A 16,394-nucleotide genomic window follows, 5' to 3' on the forward strand; every position below is an offset into this window, starting at 1 on the left:
TGTCCTCACCACTGCACTCTACTGCCCTGTTTCATCTGAAACCAGAGCTACACATGCAGTTCTGCTGCATATGTAAATCCTCTGCAAAGTACAGTCTTTGTAGAGTTTGTAGAAAATATCTGAATTCCTCAATTAGTTGGAATTTTCAAAGCAGTAATGGCAGTCATTTTTGAAGAACAGCATATTTGCCAGTGAATATGAATGCAGTGCAGACTCCCTTGTTTGACAGGCTTCCAGCACCAAGCACAGTTTCCTGATAAACCCTTTCTGGGCAGGCAGCAGGATTTATACCTACAGTATATTTGGGAGTGGTGGGTGAGAGGAACAGATGTCTGACACATGGATGTGTTACAGTGTAATGGAACCAGATGATGGATTGTTCTCCATTTGCTTCCAAGGGAACACGTGGAGATCCGCTATAGCTGCAGTCATAGAAATACACAAATATACCGTTTCCATCTTCAGTAATTCCCCTTTTGTTTGTCACTCTCCCATCATGAGAGTTGCAGTCTTGATCTTCATCATCTTCATAGTAACCAGTAAACTTAGACAATCCTGTAGGTGCGTTGACAGAACCTGCTCTACAGATGGCTGCTGGCTCTGGGGTCAGACGTATTAGAAATGAGAGCCCCGGGCTGTTTTGGAACTTTTCAACCACCCTCTTGGTGTAGTGTTGACTAAACAGTGTCCTGTCAGCACTCTGCTACCCCTAGGACAGCAATGACAACACTCTTCTATAACTGGGGCTGTTTCGTGCTGCCTGGGATTTAGATGACACTGGGACAAAGAGGACATGGCCTATTAAGTAACTAACTGCTCCCTGGACACACACTAAGAAGTCAGTTGGTTAGCATGTTGAGTCAAGTTTACAATGTGGTACATGATGATTCAGCCATTTGGATCTGTTAGTAATAATAATAACACAACATGTGTACAGTGATGTATGATAGGTTGATGCATAAAGAAGTAGCTACTTACAGTAGCATATGTACTGGGGTTAAAACAAGAACGTTTCCTTTTTTTAAAGCAATGTTTTTAAGGCTGGAGAGTATACAAAATCACTTTGTGGTGTCAGGGACCAGTGTATGTGTGACAGCCTACCGAGCCCCACGGGGCCAGGGCCAGCCTGGGAAGAGTGATCCATCCACAGGGACAACAGGACAGGGACAGCACACGTCACTCCTACCTCCCACCCAGGGACCATTACCCCAGCCAGGAGGGGCAGGGCAGGGCCCTTCAATGGACACTATTGATCACTGTAGCTCTGCTCTGTTCAGCTCCGCTCCAGGTCTTACACAAGGTGGGGCAGCAAGGACATAAAGCCGGCCATCAGGGCATCTGTCACTGTAGGACCATGTCTCCAACGGCCTCTGACTCACTTAGAGGAAGAGTATGTCTGTGTCAAATAGAAAGTCAATTATAAATTGTGTATTGTATTAGTGACACTTGAAGGACAAGTACATTAAAGCTGCATGGGTTATTTTTTTGTCACAATAATATAACTTTGTGTGTGATGTCTGATTGCAGAGCTAATTGTGTGTGTGGAAGTTGTGGACCTTGAGGAAATCCTTCCCCATAGAGGTCAAGGCATTGCCTAACAGAAGACAAAACCCTCCGACAGGAAAAGGAAAGAGAAAAATGGAGGAGTGGAATTAAGTCTGACGGTGTGAAGAGGGCCATGAAGATCACACCAGTCCAGGCAGCTTCTCAGATTTACACCCTGACAGAAGACAGGCCCCTCAGGCTTAATGGACTGCAGGTTACACTCAAACGGATCTCTCTATGTGACTCTGAAACAGGGGCATTCCCTTCTTCATATGATGTACAGTAGAGGTCTATGTTTCCTAAGTCACCATATTCCATTATCAGTAAGACAGTGCAGATATACAGTCATACAGTCCCATACTCACTTAATTGTAATTTCCTTATTTTAAAGCCACAGACAGTACTGTAGTCAGTACCAACAGGGGTTTTAATAATATGTAGTAATGCATATTGAACTGTATATTACTATTTAAACTGTAATGTGTCAGTGTTAAAGTAGATGTAGTTGCACTGTTCTGTTCTCCCCAAGAACATCATGAGACTGATTGGGATCAAATAATTTCACCTTGTCATGGAGTTCCCGTAGCTGGCGTGATTATATGTGATAACGGCCTGTGATTCTGGCTTAATTATGGAGTGGCCTAATGATCCCTAATCAGCTGTTCTTCCTGCACTTCCTGGCCAAGGGCACATGACCTCTAAGACTGGGTAATATTATTGTTTATTTACAGGACTGGGGGTATTTTTGGATGGCTGTTGTTTTTTCCTTTTTGATTAGAAATTCCTGGTTTGTCCCTTCCCCATTTGGTGGATACCGAGACCATTTCCTACCCTGCTTCCGATTCACATAGTATGACTCCTGGGAATTAGGTGTGTTTATGGGTTCTTGTCTGTGAGAGAGTTTGTCCTTTTGGGTCAGAAGTGAGGTCTACAAAGCAGATCTCAGGTTTTCATTAGTGCACCGTTGTATGTGGTATCTCTGTATGGAATGTTCTATTGACACTATACACTGTTTACAAAACATTAAAAACACCTGCTCTTTCCATGATATAAACTGACCAGGTGAATCCAGGTGAAAGCTATGATCCCTTATTGATGTCACCTGTTAAATCTACTTCACTCAGTGTCAATGAAGGGGAGGAGACAGGTCCAAGAAGGATTTTTAAGCCTTAAGAAAATTGAGACATGGATTGTGTATGCGTGCCATTCAGAGGGTGAATGGGCAAGACAAAATATTTAAGTGCCTTTGGACGGGGTATGGTAGTAGGTGCCAGGCACACTGGTTTGAATGTTTAAAGAACTGCAACGCTGCTGGGTTTTTGATGCTCAAAAGTTTCCTGTGTGTATCAATAATTGTCCACCACCCAAAGGATATCCAGCCAACTTGACACAACTGTGGGAAGCATTGGAGTCGACATGGGCCAGCATCCCTGCGGAACACTTTCAACACCTTGTAGAGTCCATGCCCTGACGAATTGAGGCTGTTCTGAGGGTAAAAAGGGGTGCATCTCAATATTAGGAAGGTGTTCTAAAGGTTTTGTACACTCAGTGTATGATGGGATTATTTAAATTAGTGTTTAAGGTGTAAATGTTTTGATTTTATGGACTGTGTTAAGCAGTCTGGTTCCATATGAATTTACAGTATATAGGCTATTGTACACTGTGTGTGTAAGGTAAACATAGGCCAAAGATAAATGTCAATTTTGCCATAAATGTACAAAAAAAGGAATTATACGTTTGTACTTAATTCACCCTGCATTAAGCTACGCGCTGATGTACTGTAACTTGTGCTTAATAATGGAATATATTTTATTTGAACTTAAGAAATATAATTTGGAAGAGAACATGTATTTAAATGACTGTGTTCATAATTCTAATGTATTAACGCCAGAAAGTGATTCAGATCTCTGGGAACGTTTCTTTTGTGTTTTTATAGTCTGTTTGGTTGACGTCCTGACAGTCCCTAAAGGTCCAAATAATACTATTTTATTTGTACATTCCCCACTTACTGTACATATTGTAAAAGCTTGTTAGAGCTCTGTAGGAAAGCGGACTGAAATCATACTCTGACTGCATATGAAAGGGAAAGTGTTAGGTCCACAGCTGTTTAGTTAGATCTGTGTTTGCTGTCATCAAGCACTAATGCCTGCTATGCATCATAATTAATATTAATTTAGTTGTTTGTTCTCAATCAATTGCGCTCTGAACTAGGATTGATCTCATAAGAGCTAGTTGGTGTACATACACACGTATCCAGTGCAGGATGCAATAGGTTGTGAGCCTATTTTTGAGTACAACATGCTTTAACTCAAAACCCATATCTCATGCATTAAGCCTAGCAAATACTATATACTGCAAATGTAACACGGCAGACTTTCATAGTCAATTAAAGTCCATGGCCAATAGGCAGTCTTCATGCTGAGTCCCTGGCCAATAGGCAGGCTTCATGCTGAGTTTGCTATCATTCAGGCAGTAAGTTGGTGCTTACTCAGCTGCACCAATAAGACAACAGGAGCTGTCTGACTCGCACCTGATAAATGCTCTCTATGGGACGTCTCTGTGGGACGTCAGAGGACAGGCAGAGGTGGGTTAGCTGCAACCCAGGGTGTTTGTGTAACGAGGTCTGTATGAGTCTGAGCGGTCTCTGATGAGGGGTGGGTGGTGGGGGGCTAGGCTTCACGGTGATAAATGGCTCTTCACATGGGCCTCTGTGACAGGAAGACTGATGTATTTGCCCCACTTTGGAGATCCCGGCCCAGAGTTCCCTCATTGGCAGGCTTGAAGGCTACAGTGTGTTGTTCTTAGATTATCCCCCTTTCCCTCTGGGGTCTAACTGACTCTTTATCACGTCTCTACCCACCAAGCTACACCTCTGAGAACCACACATCCAAATGAACTGTGAGGGCAGAGTGCCTAGACTCCTACTATGCTCCACTTCAATCCAAACGTGTGCATTGTTGATGCTTTCGCACTAAATGGCACCATTTTTAATGGCTGGAGTTGCAAAGTAAACCACACAGTGCTAATTCATTTTCCTGCAGGCCCAACTTTCTCATACAACCTGTGTGATGTATTATCCCTAGTAATGAATGACATAGAGACTGTAAGTGCAGAGCTAGCATATTGAACGCCTATCCCCTTCACCAGTCAGCCATGTAGTTCTTTTACCCAGGAGAAGTGGCTCTATTTAGTTGAACCTACCCTTTCCTGACCTCTCTAGAGGAGGTGGACTGTGTTAGGTATGGCTGGCCTGGGAGGGTTTTACTCAGAGAGGAAGCCATCTCTGCACTGATAGACTCTGGGTTTTGCAACTGCAGGGGCTACAAAGTGGGTGTTCTGGAAGTCTCCTGGGAAGTCATAGAATTGCCTGTCCAAATAGTAAATTGCTTTTCTCTTACAATAGGTAAGTCAATATTAAAGGGCTCTTTATACAGTCCTAACCAGGGGCCTTATTACTTTTATTTACTGTTTTTCTTTTCATCTGCAGGTCACTGACACTAGGACTTCACTTTGCCCTCAACATACACTCACCCAATTCACCATCAACATAATGCATGTCAGCATGATGTCACCTTTGTGGTGAAAGACGGCATTTTGCTAGGTCCAAATAGAGCAGTGTAATTTGGTTCAGCTCCAAACTTTTGTATGATATGTTGATGCTGATAAGGCTGAGAGAACAGCAGTGCCTACCCTCTCACGGTAATTACAAACACAGAGCAATGAGCCGCTTAAGCTATCCCAGCAGACCGCTGGCCTGCCTGTCTCACACACACTTTCATCTGGTCAGTCTGGCTGGCCAGACCACGGCTAGTCCACCCTGCTGGTTGCTGAACTATAACTGGCATTCCATGTAACTAGTGTTCTGTAGTCACTATGTCACCATCACTATGTCATGGTGAGTTGCTTCTATGACTTCCCCGTATATACAGTAGTGAGAGCATGAAGGCCCCAGTGGATGAAGTGTTTGAGCTACTCAACATTAAACTCTCATTTAAAATGAATGAGGAACTATAAAGGCTTTAATCTGCCTAGTGCATTAAACTAAAAGTTATGAATTTAGGCATTTATGCCCTCTAAAAATATAATTTGGAGTAAATGTGTTTCCATAGACACAGCACAGTGCCTACGGTAACAAGTGTCCATTGGTCAGCTTCTGTCACTCTCTCCCCTCACAACCGTTACCCCCCGCCCCGCCCCTCCTCAGCCTGAGCCTGGGAGCGGAATTCTGGGAACATTTTTCCATGTGAAATGCTGAGGTCCAGTCGAGGGGTGTGACGCCACTGCATTGTTCGAGCAGCAAAAAAAGGAACTGCTTGTGATGAGGCCAATTCCTGTTGGTCCCAAAAAAACAGGCACTTTCTCACACCGGCTTCCTTCCTCATTGGACAGCACAAAACAATCCCAGACTGGCCAGCCGAGCTGAGAGAGAGAGAGAGAGGGGGGTGGAGGGACACAGAGGTGGCGATAGAGAGGTTTGCTATCAGTCTGGGCAGACAGTTTATCAGTAGCTGAAAACACACCAAGCGCCTCTGCAATCTCCTGCATCCACCTGACACTGTCACCACAAATGTAGGGGGGAATTATCCCTTTATCAGTCAGCACAGACACCAACATACACTGTGTTTGCCATTTTAGTGGTGCAAGCAACCCTAGTAGGACCAGCGGGCAGCGGCAAGCTGTTCTTATCTCTAGTGGTGGTAGGAAACCACACCACATGATATCAATGCTCAGAGGATTGTATAGCTATCACAGTTTGCCTTCCAGAAATCTCACCCCTTCATTTCCAACCATATGGCCAATGCACTTTGCTTTTGATAGTAACCCAATGTTTTCAACATCATCCTGCTTTTTAGAAAGGTTTACATCAATGATAGATGAGGGGGAGAGGAAGAGAGAGAGGTTGAACTGATTGAGAGTGCAGGACTCAGGAAGCATCTGTCTGTGTGGCGGCCTGTGCGTTTATCTGACCCCGTTCACATCAGGTGGTTTCCTTGTTTACGTTAGCCCCCCTGCTCCCAGTGGCCTGGCCCTCATTGGCCGCCCTGGGCCACTCCTTTTTCCACCACATTCATTGATCTTGAGAGAGTTCTGCACTTCCCTGCTTCTCCTTTCCCACCGTACTGGCTGTAGGGAGAGAGGTTTGGAGAAAGAGGAGGGGTATTAGTTGAACCCCCTGCCCCTACACCTCCTCTCCACATCCCTTGGCTCTCTTTCCACTTGCTAATGGATATCTACTCTTCTCCTAAAGCCCCGTGCGACCTCTCGCCTCTGTCCTCAGAAGGTAAACACAAGGGCCTTGAAGACGACTTCCCTTTACCACTTCTTCCCTATACTTGGGCTCAGTGAAAACAAGCAACTTCATTAATCAGGCTGAACGATAGCCCTGAGCTCTGTGTGCCCCCACTTCACAGCTGTATTGCTCAACCCTTACCCAGTTGCAGTGATTTTAACAGCGATGTGGCTTTGTGTCCCAAAATGTGAATGGTTTCGTGGCAGTCTATAGCAATACAGTGCCATTACAGTGCCATTGCTCTTTTCTCTCAATGAAAAATAGTACCATTTATGGGAAAGGTAATTGCATAGTATTTATAGAGCTGTTAGTCAGTGTTGTAAACCGTTCAGTGTAATTGATGATGGTAAATTGTTGATTGTTGTCGCTCATAAAGATGACAGGTATACAGTACCTTTCTGATTGGTCTACAGCCACTCATTTTGCTCCTCTGTAGCCAGTACAGGACACAGCTGAGCACACTGTCACAAACAGACACCACCTTCCTGGTCCCCTCAGCATGCACACTTCCCTTCCCCCTGGCCGACCCCTCTCTCCCCCTCGCACACCCCTCTCTCCCCCTGGCCGACCCCTCTCTCCCTTTGGCCCACCCCTCTTGCCCTCTTCCTCTATGTGGAGCGCTCCGTGGCCTTTCAGCGGCCCTGCTTTCCTTACTATCTTGTTATCTCAGCAAGTGTTTCCTGAGAGCACCTCTCTCCTCTGTGGGACATGGTGTGGAGCTTGCGCTATGTTACGTCCGAGGGGTATTGTTCTCCCGCACTCTGAGCATCGTAAATGAGCTGGAAACGATTTGTCAGACATGAGAAGGGGGTAGAGGAGAGAGAGAGAGAGAAAATAACATACGAACAGAACCCTGATGTACCCCTGCCGTTTAATCGTACCTCTCTGATATGGTAATAGGGCACTCTAATTGCCGCAATTCAAGCCATTAAGGAAAACATTATCCAGAGCCCCGAAATATAGGCTAATTTAATGGAATTTTCGCATTTTATACCTCCATGAGAATGTTTGACACTGTTACTTGTAGTGAATGCCATATGTTTGGTATTTTCTATATTTATCATCCCCTGAGACACTGGCTAAAATTCTGTCATGTTTCAATGCTGTTCAGTCCCCTAGCCCAGTCCAGGCAGCTAATATACTGCATGGAAAACACATTTTTACAATGGCACTATTAATTAATGCAAAGTACTACTGAATGATGTGATTGAATATTATTTGCCTTATACATCTCACAGAACCAAATAATTTTTTTTTAATGTATTTTGAATTTACGCTTTGATTGGTGACTGCCCAGAAAACAGGGAACATTCCTGGGACACAATATCTGTAACAACCACCACAGAACATTCCCCTAAGGTTATTATTAGGTTTCCTGGAAATGTAATAAGAAAATGTGTTCTGGGAATGTTCTTGCAACACCAGGCAAATGTTTTATATAAATATTGCATAATCGTCAGTACAACTCAACAGTTTTTATGTTATGAGGGAGCAACCTAACGAACGTTCTGGGAACGTACATGTTGTATGATGAATGAGTCCCATGTTTATTTGGCTCCAGTGGAGTTCTCCTCTGTTTATTCTGTCACTGATTCCTATGTGACCATCAGCATGAACTTCTTTAATGAGAAAATTCCTGAAACATCAGAGGATGTCCACGCATATCCTGGCCCTTAATCAGTGCACGCAGGGAGTCTCACCTTCACTGGGAAGGTCACACAGGGGTCACACCATTCGGAGAGGGGTCGCACATCCTTCTGAGACACTACTCCCTATTCATCCTAAACAATCACCCACACATGGCCTTGCCATATAGGGTCCCAGGTTAAGTGTCCATGCCTCACATGTCTTCTTTGGGCTCCCTCCCTCTCTCCAGTTTGGCTGCTGCAGAACATTCTTCATGTTAAAAGTAGCCTGTGCCTTCCTCAGCTTTTCTGTCAGCCTCGTCTTCCCTGTGTTGCGTACGTCCACTGGGTTCCCAATGTGGCCATAGCCAGTGTTCCCATGGATGGGTCTGACCCCTGGGAGTCAGGATGTGACACAGAGCAGAGCATGACGAGAAAATATAGGTCTAAAAACATCCACGAGACCAGACAGAGAAGCAAAAAGGACAACATGCTATAAAGCAAACCCACAACATTAGCATGGTTCTGACATGGGAACCCCAACCCCTCTCCCTCTACACTCAACTGGCCCTGTACCCCCTGGACAGAGCTGACAGGTCACACATGGGCCCCAGCCCAGCCCCACTATTGCTGAGCCAGCTGGGTCCCTCTCTGCTGCTAGCTACCTCATGCCATGTAAAACAGGGCTGAGAATGGACTAAGTTGAGCCTAAACCTTGAGATTGACCCTGATTATACATATATACAGTAGAAGTCGGAAGTTTACATACACTTAGGTTGGAGTCATTAAAACTCGTTTTTCAACCACTCCACAAATTTGTTGTCAACAAACTATAGTTTTGGCAAGTCGGATAGGATATGTGCAAGCCGAAGAACACCATCCCAACCATGAAGCACGGGGGTGGCAGCATCATGTTGTGGGGGTGCTTTGCTGCAGGAGGGACTGGTGCACTTCACAAAATAGATGGCATCATGAGGGAGGAAAATTATGTGGATATATTGAAGCAACATTTCAAGAAATCAGTCAGGAAGTTAAAGCTTGGTCGCAAATGGGTCTTCCAAATGGACAATGACTCCAAGCATACTTCCAGTTGTGGCAAAATGGCTTAAGGACAAGAAAGTCAAGGTATTGGAGTGGCCATCACAAAGCCCTGACCTCAATCCTATAGAAAATGTGTGGGCAGAACTGAAAAAGCATGTGCAAGCAAGGAGACCGACAATCCTGACTCAGTTACACCAGCTCTGTCAGGAGGAATGTGCCAAAATTCACCCAACGTATTGTTAGAAGCTTGTGGAAGGCTACCCGAAATGTTTGACCCAAGTTAAACAATTTAAAGGCAATGCTACCAAATACTAAGTGAGTGTATGTAAACTTCTGACCCACTGGGAGTGTGATGAAAGAAATAAAAGCTGAAATAAATAATTCTCTCTACTATTATTCTGACATTTCACATTCTTAAAATAATGTGGTGATCCTAACTGACCTAAGACAGGGAATTTTTACTAGGATTAAATGTCAGGAATTGTGAAAAACTGAGTTTAAATGTATTTGGCTAAGGTGTATGTAAACTTCCGACTTCTACTGTATGAGAGAGAGAGACTGTATATATAGATGGGGACTGACCAGGGCAGGCAAATATTGTTCCCAACCTTCTGCCACGGGTTAGTGCTATCTGGGATCCTTTGGACATTCCTATCCTAAAACAAAGACAGTACAGTATGAAGATAGGCTAAAACGTCTTCTCTAATAGAAATCCCAGATCACACTTGTAGTCGATGTCATGGCGACATTGACTAACTAAGCTTATACGCAGAAACACATCATTGGGTCTAACGGTCGTCTCGCGCCGAACTGCACATGTGCAGGCCATCAAAGGCACCTTAGATATGAAGTTGTTTTTGCCGAAAATGAAAACGTTTCAGTTTGTCACTTTCACGAGGTTGGAGTAATAATAACTACTTAAGACATTGGAGCGAATCTAGGTTGTGCCTTTAGATTTCGAGAAAATGATCAACTAAAGAATCATTTTTTCTCATTTACTTTTTAAACCCCAAACCCAAGCCTACTGTAGTCTGTTTCGCAAGTTTTCCCGCAAGTCTCGCGATGTTGCGCTTCTGGGTTTAGAAACTCTGTGCCCTAACCCTAGGAACATAAAGTTCCTAACCCTAAGGGCTTGAACACAGCAATAGCATTTGCCTACCGAGAGTACTTGCGAACCGAGTGCAAACCCCTGTAGAATTGAGTGAAAATGTCTGCAGTTAGACATCAACAGCACGCTGAACAGTCGGTAGACAAACTGGAGATCCACATTTGGTGTGATGTGTGCAAACCTTAGCCTAACCCTAACCCTAACTTTAACTGTTTTAAATTCAACTTCAATGGGATGATGTCATAGTTGGGACGTCCCAAGGATTCCATTTAGACTAGTGGAACCATGAGTGCACCATTACCATGGCACCATGTATTTTGGGAGAGGGGAATGATGGCAGGAGGACAATATTAAAGGGTTGTTGTTTTGTGTGTGATGTTGGAAGCTGTAGATGTTTGCTGGCTCCTCTCCTTGTTCTGCAGGTGTGTCTAGGGGAAGACTGTCATGGACGTGATGAGAGACGGACCAAGGCGCAGCGTGATTGGAGTTCCAAATCTTTTATTACTGTGAAACTTAAACAAACCAATAAACAAACAACGACCGTGCAGTACCGTAGTGCTACATGCACTCACTCAAAACAATATCCCACAAAGCAGGTGGGAACAGGGAACCCTTAAGTATGATCCCCAATTAGAGACAACGAACATCAGCTGCCTCTAATTGGGAACCATACTAAGAGCACCAACATAGAAATGGAAAAACTAGAACACCCCCATAGTCACACTCTGACCTAAACACCATAGAGAACCAAGAGCTCTCTATGGTCAAGGCGTGACAGTACCCCCCCCTCTCCCAAAGGTGCGGACTCCGGCCGCAAAACCTGAAACCAAATGGGGAGGATAGGGGGGGTGACTAGTGTCGGTGGCGGCTCCGGTGCGGGTCGTAGCCCCCGCCCAGACCGCGGAGAGGAAGACTCCGGCCTTGGAGCGGTACTGGATGCCATGCCTGGACTGGGCACCGGCACAGAGGAAGGCTCCGGCCATGGAGCTGGGTTGGACGCCATGCCTGGACTGGGCACCGGCGCAGAGGAGGGCTCGGCCATGGAGCTGGGTTGGCCGCCGTGCCTGGACTGGGCACCGGCGCAGAGGAAGGCTCCTGCCATGGAGTGGGACTGGACGCCGTGCCTGGACTGGGCACCAGCGCAGAAGAAGGCTCCGGCCGTGGACCGTCACTGGAGGCTCCGGGCCGTTGACCGTCACTGGAGGCTCCGGGCCGTTGACCATCACTGGAAGCTCCGGGCCGTTGACCGTCACTGGAAGCTCCGGGCCGTTGACCGTCACTGGAAGCTCCGGGCCGTTGACCGTCACTGGAAGCTCCGGGCCGTTGACCGTCACTGGAAGCTCTGGGCCGTTGACCGTCACTGGAAGAGCTCTGGACTGTAAACCGTCGCTGGAGGTTCCGGGCTGTGGAGGCGCACTGGAGGCCTAGTGCGGGGAGCAGGCACAGGACGTACCGGGCTGGGGAGGCGCACTGGAGGCCTGGTGAGTGGAGCCGGCACAGGACGTACCGGGCTGGGGAGGCGAACTGGAGGCCTGGTGCGTGGAGCCGGCACAGGTGGCACCGGACTGGTGACACGCACTTCAGGGCGAGTGCGGGGAGCAGGCACAGGACGTACCGGACTGGGGAGGCGCACTGGAGGCCTGGTGCGTCGAGCCGGCACAAACTAGAACACCCCCCTAGTCACGCTCTTACCTAAACACCATAGAGAACCAAGGGCTCTCTATGGTCAGGGCGTGACAAAGACAAACAGATTCAAATTAAACAGGAGCGTGAGCTTGGCTTGGTGCATGCCGGACAGCCTGAGCGTGCGATGTGGACTGTTGTCTGTATGCCTCAGATCTGGGCAAATAACAGAAACACTGCACATGCAACAAAAGACATGGCAATTAAGTGCAAGAAAAGAATCACATCAGCAAAAGCTTTTGATTGGTTTTCTGTTGGTTCTTGTTCAAAATCACACTTTACAATACAGGTTTTTATTGTTTAGATTGAGAGCATCAGCCCATTGTTAATTATTTTCATGTGAATATATTGGCAGTTTTAACAGTCTTTCATTTGACCAGCGTCAAAAATAGACATATTGCCAGATTATTATTTTGTGTGCAATTCCTCTGGTGTTATTTAGCTTCTTAAATGCAGCCATCTATCGTTCTTAGGCAATGATTTTCATTTGCTCTAAAATGGAGCTTGACTGTAATCTCATCAGCTCAATCTTCTTTTTCCTATCTCTGCCTATACATCTAAATGATTTGCTGTGGAACTGCATTATGTCTGCTCTCATTTCATTCCCCACCACAGCTCTCTATCTCCCTCCCTCCGCAGGGTGGCTTGTGAAAGGGAGATAAGCATCACCTCCATGTTCTGGCCATTTCCTGTTTGTCCTTTGAGAAAGGAGAGGGGGCTCTCTGCTGCTGTTAAACCTATTAAGGTACACACTGTATACTACAGGAGAATGGGACCGTCACTAGACAACATGGCTCCTCATCAGACAATAAGGCTGTCATCTGACAGTGCATTGTGCCTTCTCAGACAATGTGGGTCTGCTACTAGAAGGAGCGTGCAGGGTGGGAGCCTATAGCCTATAGCCTATGGACTGATGGTGAGTAAAGCAGCTTACTGTAAATGCAAAGTTCAGTTCACACGGTCAGCTTGGTTGATTGTCTGAAGCTATTTGGTATTTCAAATGTCAGCATTAATTGAATGACCAATGTTTTCACATCATTGTTTCCCCTATGGTGGTTATGATGTGTAACAACTCTGTCAGATGACAAATCCCCTACACTCTTAGAAAAGAAGGTGCTACCTAGAACCTAAAAGTATTCTTTGGCTGTCCCCATAGGATAACCCTTTGAAGAACCCTTTTTGGTTCCAGGTAGAACCCTTTCCACATATGGTTCTACATGGAATCCAAGTGTTCTACCAGGAACCGAAACGGGTTCTACCTGGAATCAAAAAGAGTTCTCCTATGGGGACAGCTGAAGAACCCTTTTGGAACCCTTTTTTCTAAGAGTGTACCTTGACCAACAGGACCACATGACATGAAACACACTGACCAATCTCTGAGCACCTGTGCTCCTGTATTCACCCATGACACAATCAATTAATCTGGAAAGCCGTATCACTTCCCCTCCTGACCTACACCCACTCCCCCATCATCTCCCGGTCCGACTCATTCATAGAATCACAGGACTTTGTCATTCTCATGGAGTACAATGTCTATTGTTCTCATTTCTCACCAGAGAAAAATGTACTACAATTTAAGTTTTGAGTTTTTTGAGTTTTAATGGGAACAATTTTTTTTCTCCATCTTATGGCAATTACAACAATGTTTTAGCATTGTCAATAGTTACGTATAGACTTACTTCAACCTGTGTGTGTGTGTGTGTGTGTGTGTGTGTGTGTGTGTGTGTGTGTGTGTGTGTGTGTGTGTGTGTGTGTGTGTGTGTGTGCGTGCGAGCGTGCATGTGTCTCTTCGTGTGTATTCGAGCAGGAAAAGACAAGGAAGAGCTCATTCTGTGTAATGTTATTATGTCACGGCCCACCCCTTCTGGGTCCCAGTTCCCTCTCCCCCCATGTTCCAAACGTGTTTCCCCCATGTTCGAACCGTGTTCCCCCCGTGTTCCAACTGTGTTCCCCTCGTGTTCCCACTGTGTTCCTCCCGTGTTCCTCCCGAGTTCCCCCCATGTTCCCCTGTGTTCCCACAGTCTCCACTTCAGATTGGCCTGCCTCTCACTGTCCCCCCAGCCTGACTTAAGTAATACCTGGAAACCGTGTGCCTTCCTATTGCCCTCTCTCCTCCTCATAATAATGGGAAAGTGGTCTGGCCCTGCTGCAACAGGGAATAGAGGCAGAGAGCTTATGGGAAACTGTGTGTCACAGACAAGAAATGTCTCCTTTTAGGGCTCTATGTACATGAACACAGTACACCCACACTCTCAAATGCAAGTTGCAACAAATTAAAATGAGGGAATATGATGTGGGTGTTATCTGTATTTATGTATTTTGAGAGAATGAGAATGAGCTTGCTGATACAAGTCAACTCTAGACTTGACAAAAAAAAATACATGTTTAGAAAATGGATAAAAACACACTGGTGACAGGTGCATGAGAGTAAGAGTGCTAATTCAAACCTGTTTTCACACTGGGAAGGCTGGCACGTTAATGCTCACATTGGCACATTTGGGCATAGGGGCATCAGTCTGACAGGTGCATCAGGTGCAGACATGTGGTTGGCCACTGTAGCCCGAGGGAACTAGGGGTGAGAAGTCAATACAAAACTCTACGGGGGTTGACAGGGAATTACAACTGCAGATTAAAGATGGGATCCAAGATGTATTATGACAGTATTATAAAAGTCATTGACTGCTAAACTAATAACTTCACTATACTGTATTTTCACTATGTACTGTACACCCAGGCACATCAATTCTATGCACTGTATATATGTCATTGCAGCATCCCTCCTGCATATACAGTAGATACGTATATCCCCATTGTAAATTGTATATCCTCAATGTAAATCAGCCCATACCCTAGAGTTGTATGTTTCATGTTTACTGTATTTACACTGTATGTTGACTTTGTGTAAATTCCTCTGTCTTTATTCTGTCTGTATACTGTCTGTACATTTGTCTATTGCTGGCAGAATCAATTGGGTGTGTGTAAATGTACTTGGCGAATAAAAGTGATTCTGATTCTGTCTTCTTGTGGTTATCTGTAAGAGAAGCAATGTTCAATGTGGATCTGCTGATTATAGCTCCATGGATTTCCTCCATAATCAACTAGCAGAGATCATGTTCTGTTGTTAGGGGAATGGAACCCTGTTAAAATCCAGCTCATTAATGGAGAATAATATAATTATTACAGTGGAGCCAGATGCAATCCATCACAGATTTGAAAAAAACTAACACATTTTTTGGGCTTGTTACAACTCATTCAGCTCAGTTAGTCTGATATGCATCTACAGTGAGGCTGCCTGTGTGTGGTTGGCTTCAGCAGCCCCTCTGAGCCTCAACACTGAGGACGTTATCCCACCTGAGAGACAGGGCTCCAGCAGTGGAGGAGAGGACACGGGGAATAATGAGAGAGGAACTCCCACCCACCACTTCCTCCTCCTCAGTGTCCCCTCACTGTCCCTCGTCAGAGTGACTAGGCTGTATCACAACCGGCCGTGATTGGGAGTCCCATAGGGCGGCGCACAATTGGACCAGCGTCGTCCAGGTTTGGCCGGTGTAGGCCATCATTGTAAATAAGAATTTGTTCTTAACTGACTCGCCTAGTTAAATAAAGGTTAAATAAATAAAAATAAATAAATAAAATAGTGTAAAACAAAGCACTAGCTTCATCAACCTGTGATTTTACAGCTGGTGTTTCTTGTCAAGTATTGTTTTCGGCCAGACATAGTCTCAGGTGAGGGTGCAGACTGAAAGCGTCAGATAAAGGCTAGCACCACCTTGAGCAAATAAACAGTCAGCAAATTACCTCAGGGTTACACGCCTCTGCAAATGGAGATGGATTATCCTTGGCCACTTATTGCAGTGATAAGATACCCTATCAGTCTGTGTTAAAGCATGTTTCCTTAATGAGCAGAGCACACTCCAACAACATCTTCTAAATGTGCTCAATCTGTTCTGCTGACAGCAATGTAGTCTGTAGGCTATAGAGAAGAACTTTGCTCTACTTCCACACTAGATGGGGAGATCCTCATCAGGAGTTTTTGAAATGTCCAGTGCATGTGCTTTGTGACTGTATGGTCAAAATGACTGGTTGTTTTTTTGCTCATAGC

The sequence above is a fragment of the Salmo salar genome, chromosome ssa01 (assembly GCF_905237065.1).
Source record: "Salmo salar chromosome ssa01, Ssal_v3.1, whole genome shotgun sequence".
NCBI classification, from domain to species: domain Eukaryota; kingdom Metazoa; phylum Chordata; class Actinopteri; order Salmoniformes; family Salmonidae; genus Salmo; species Salmo salar.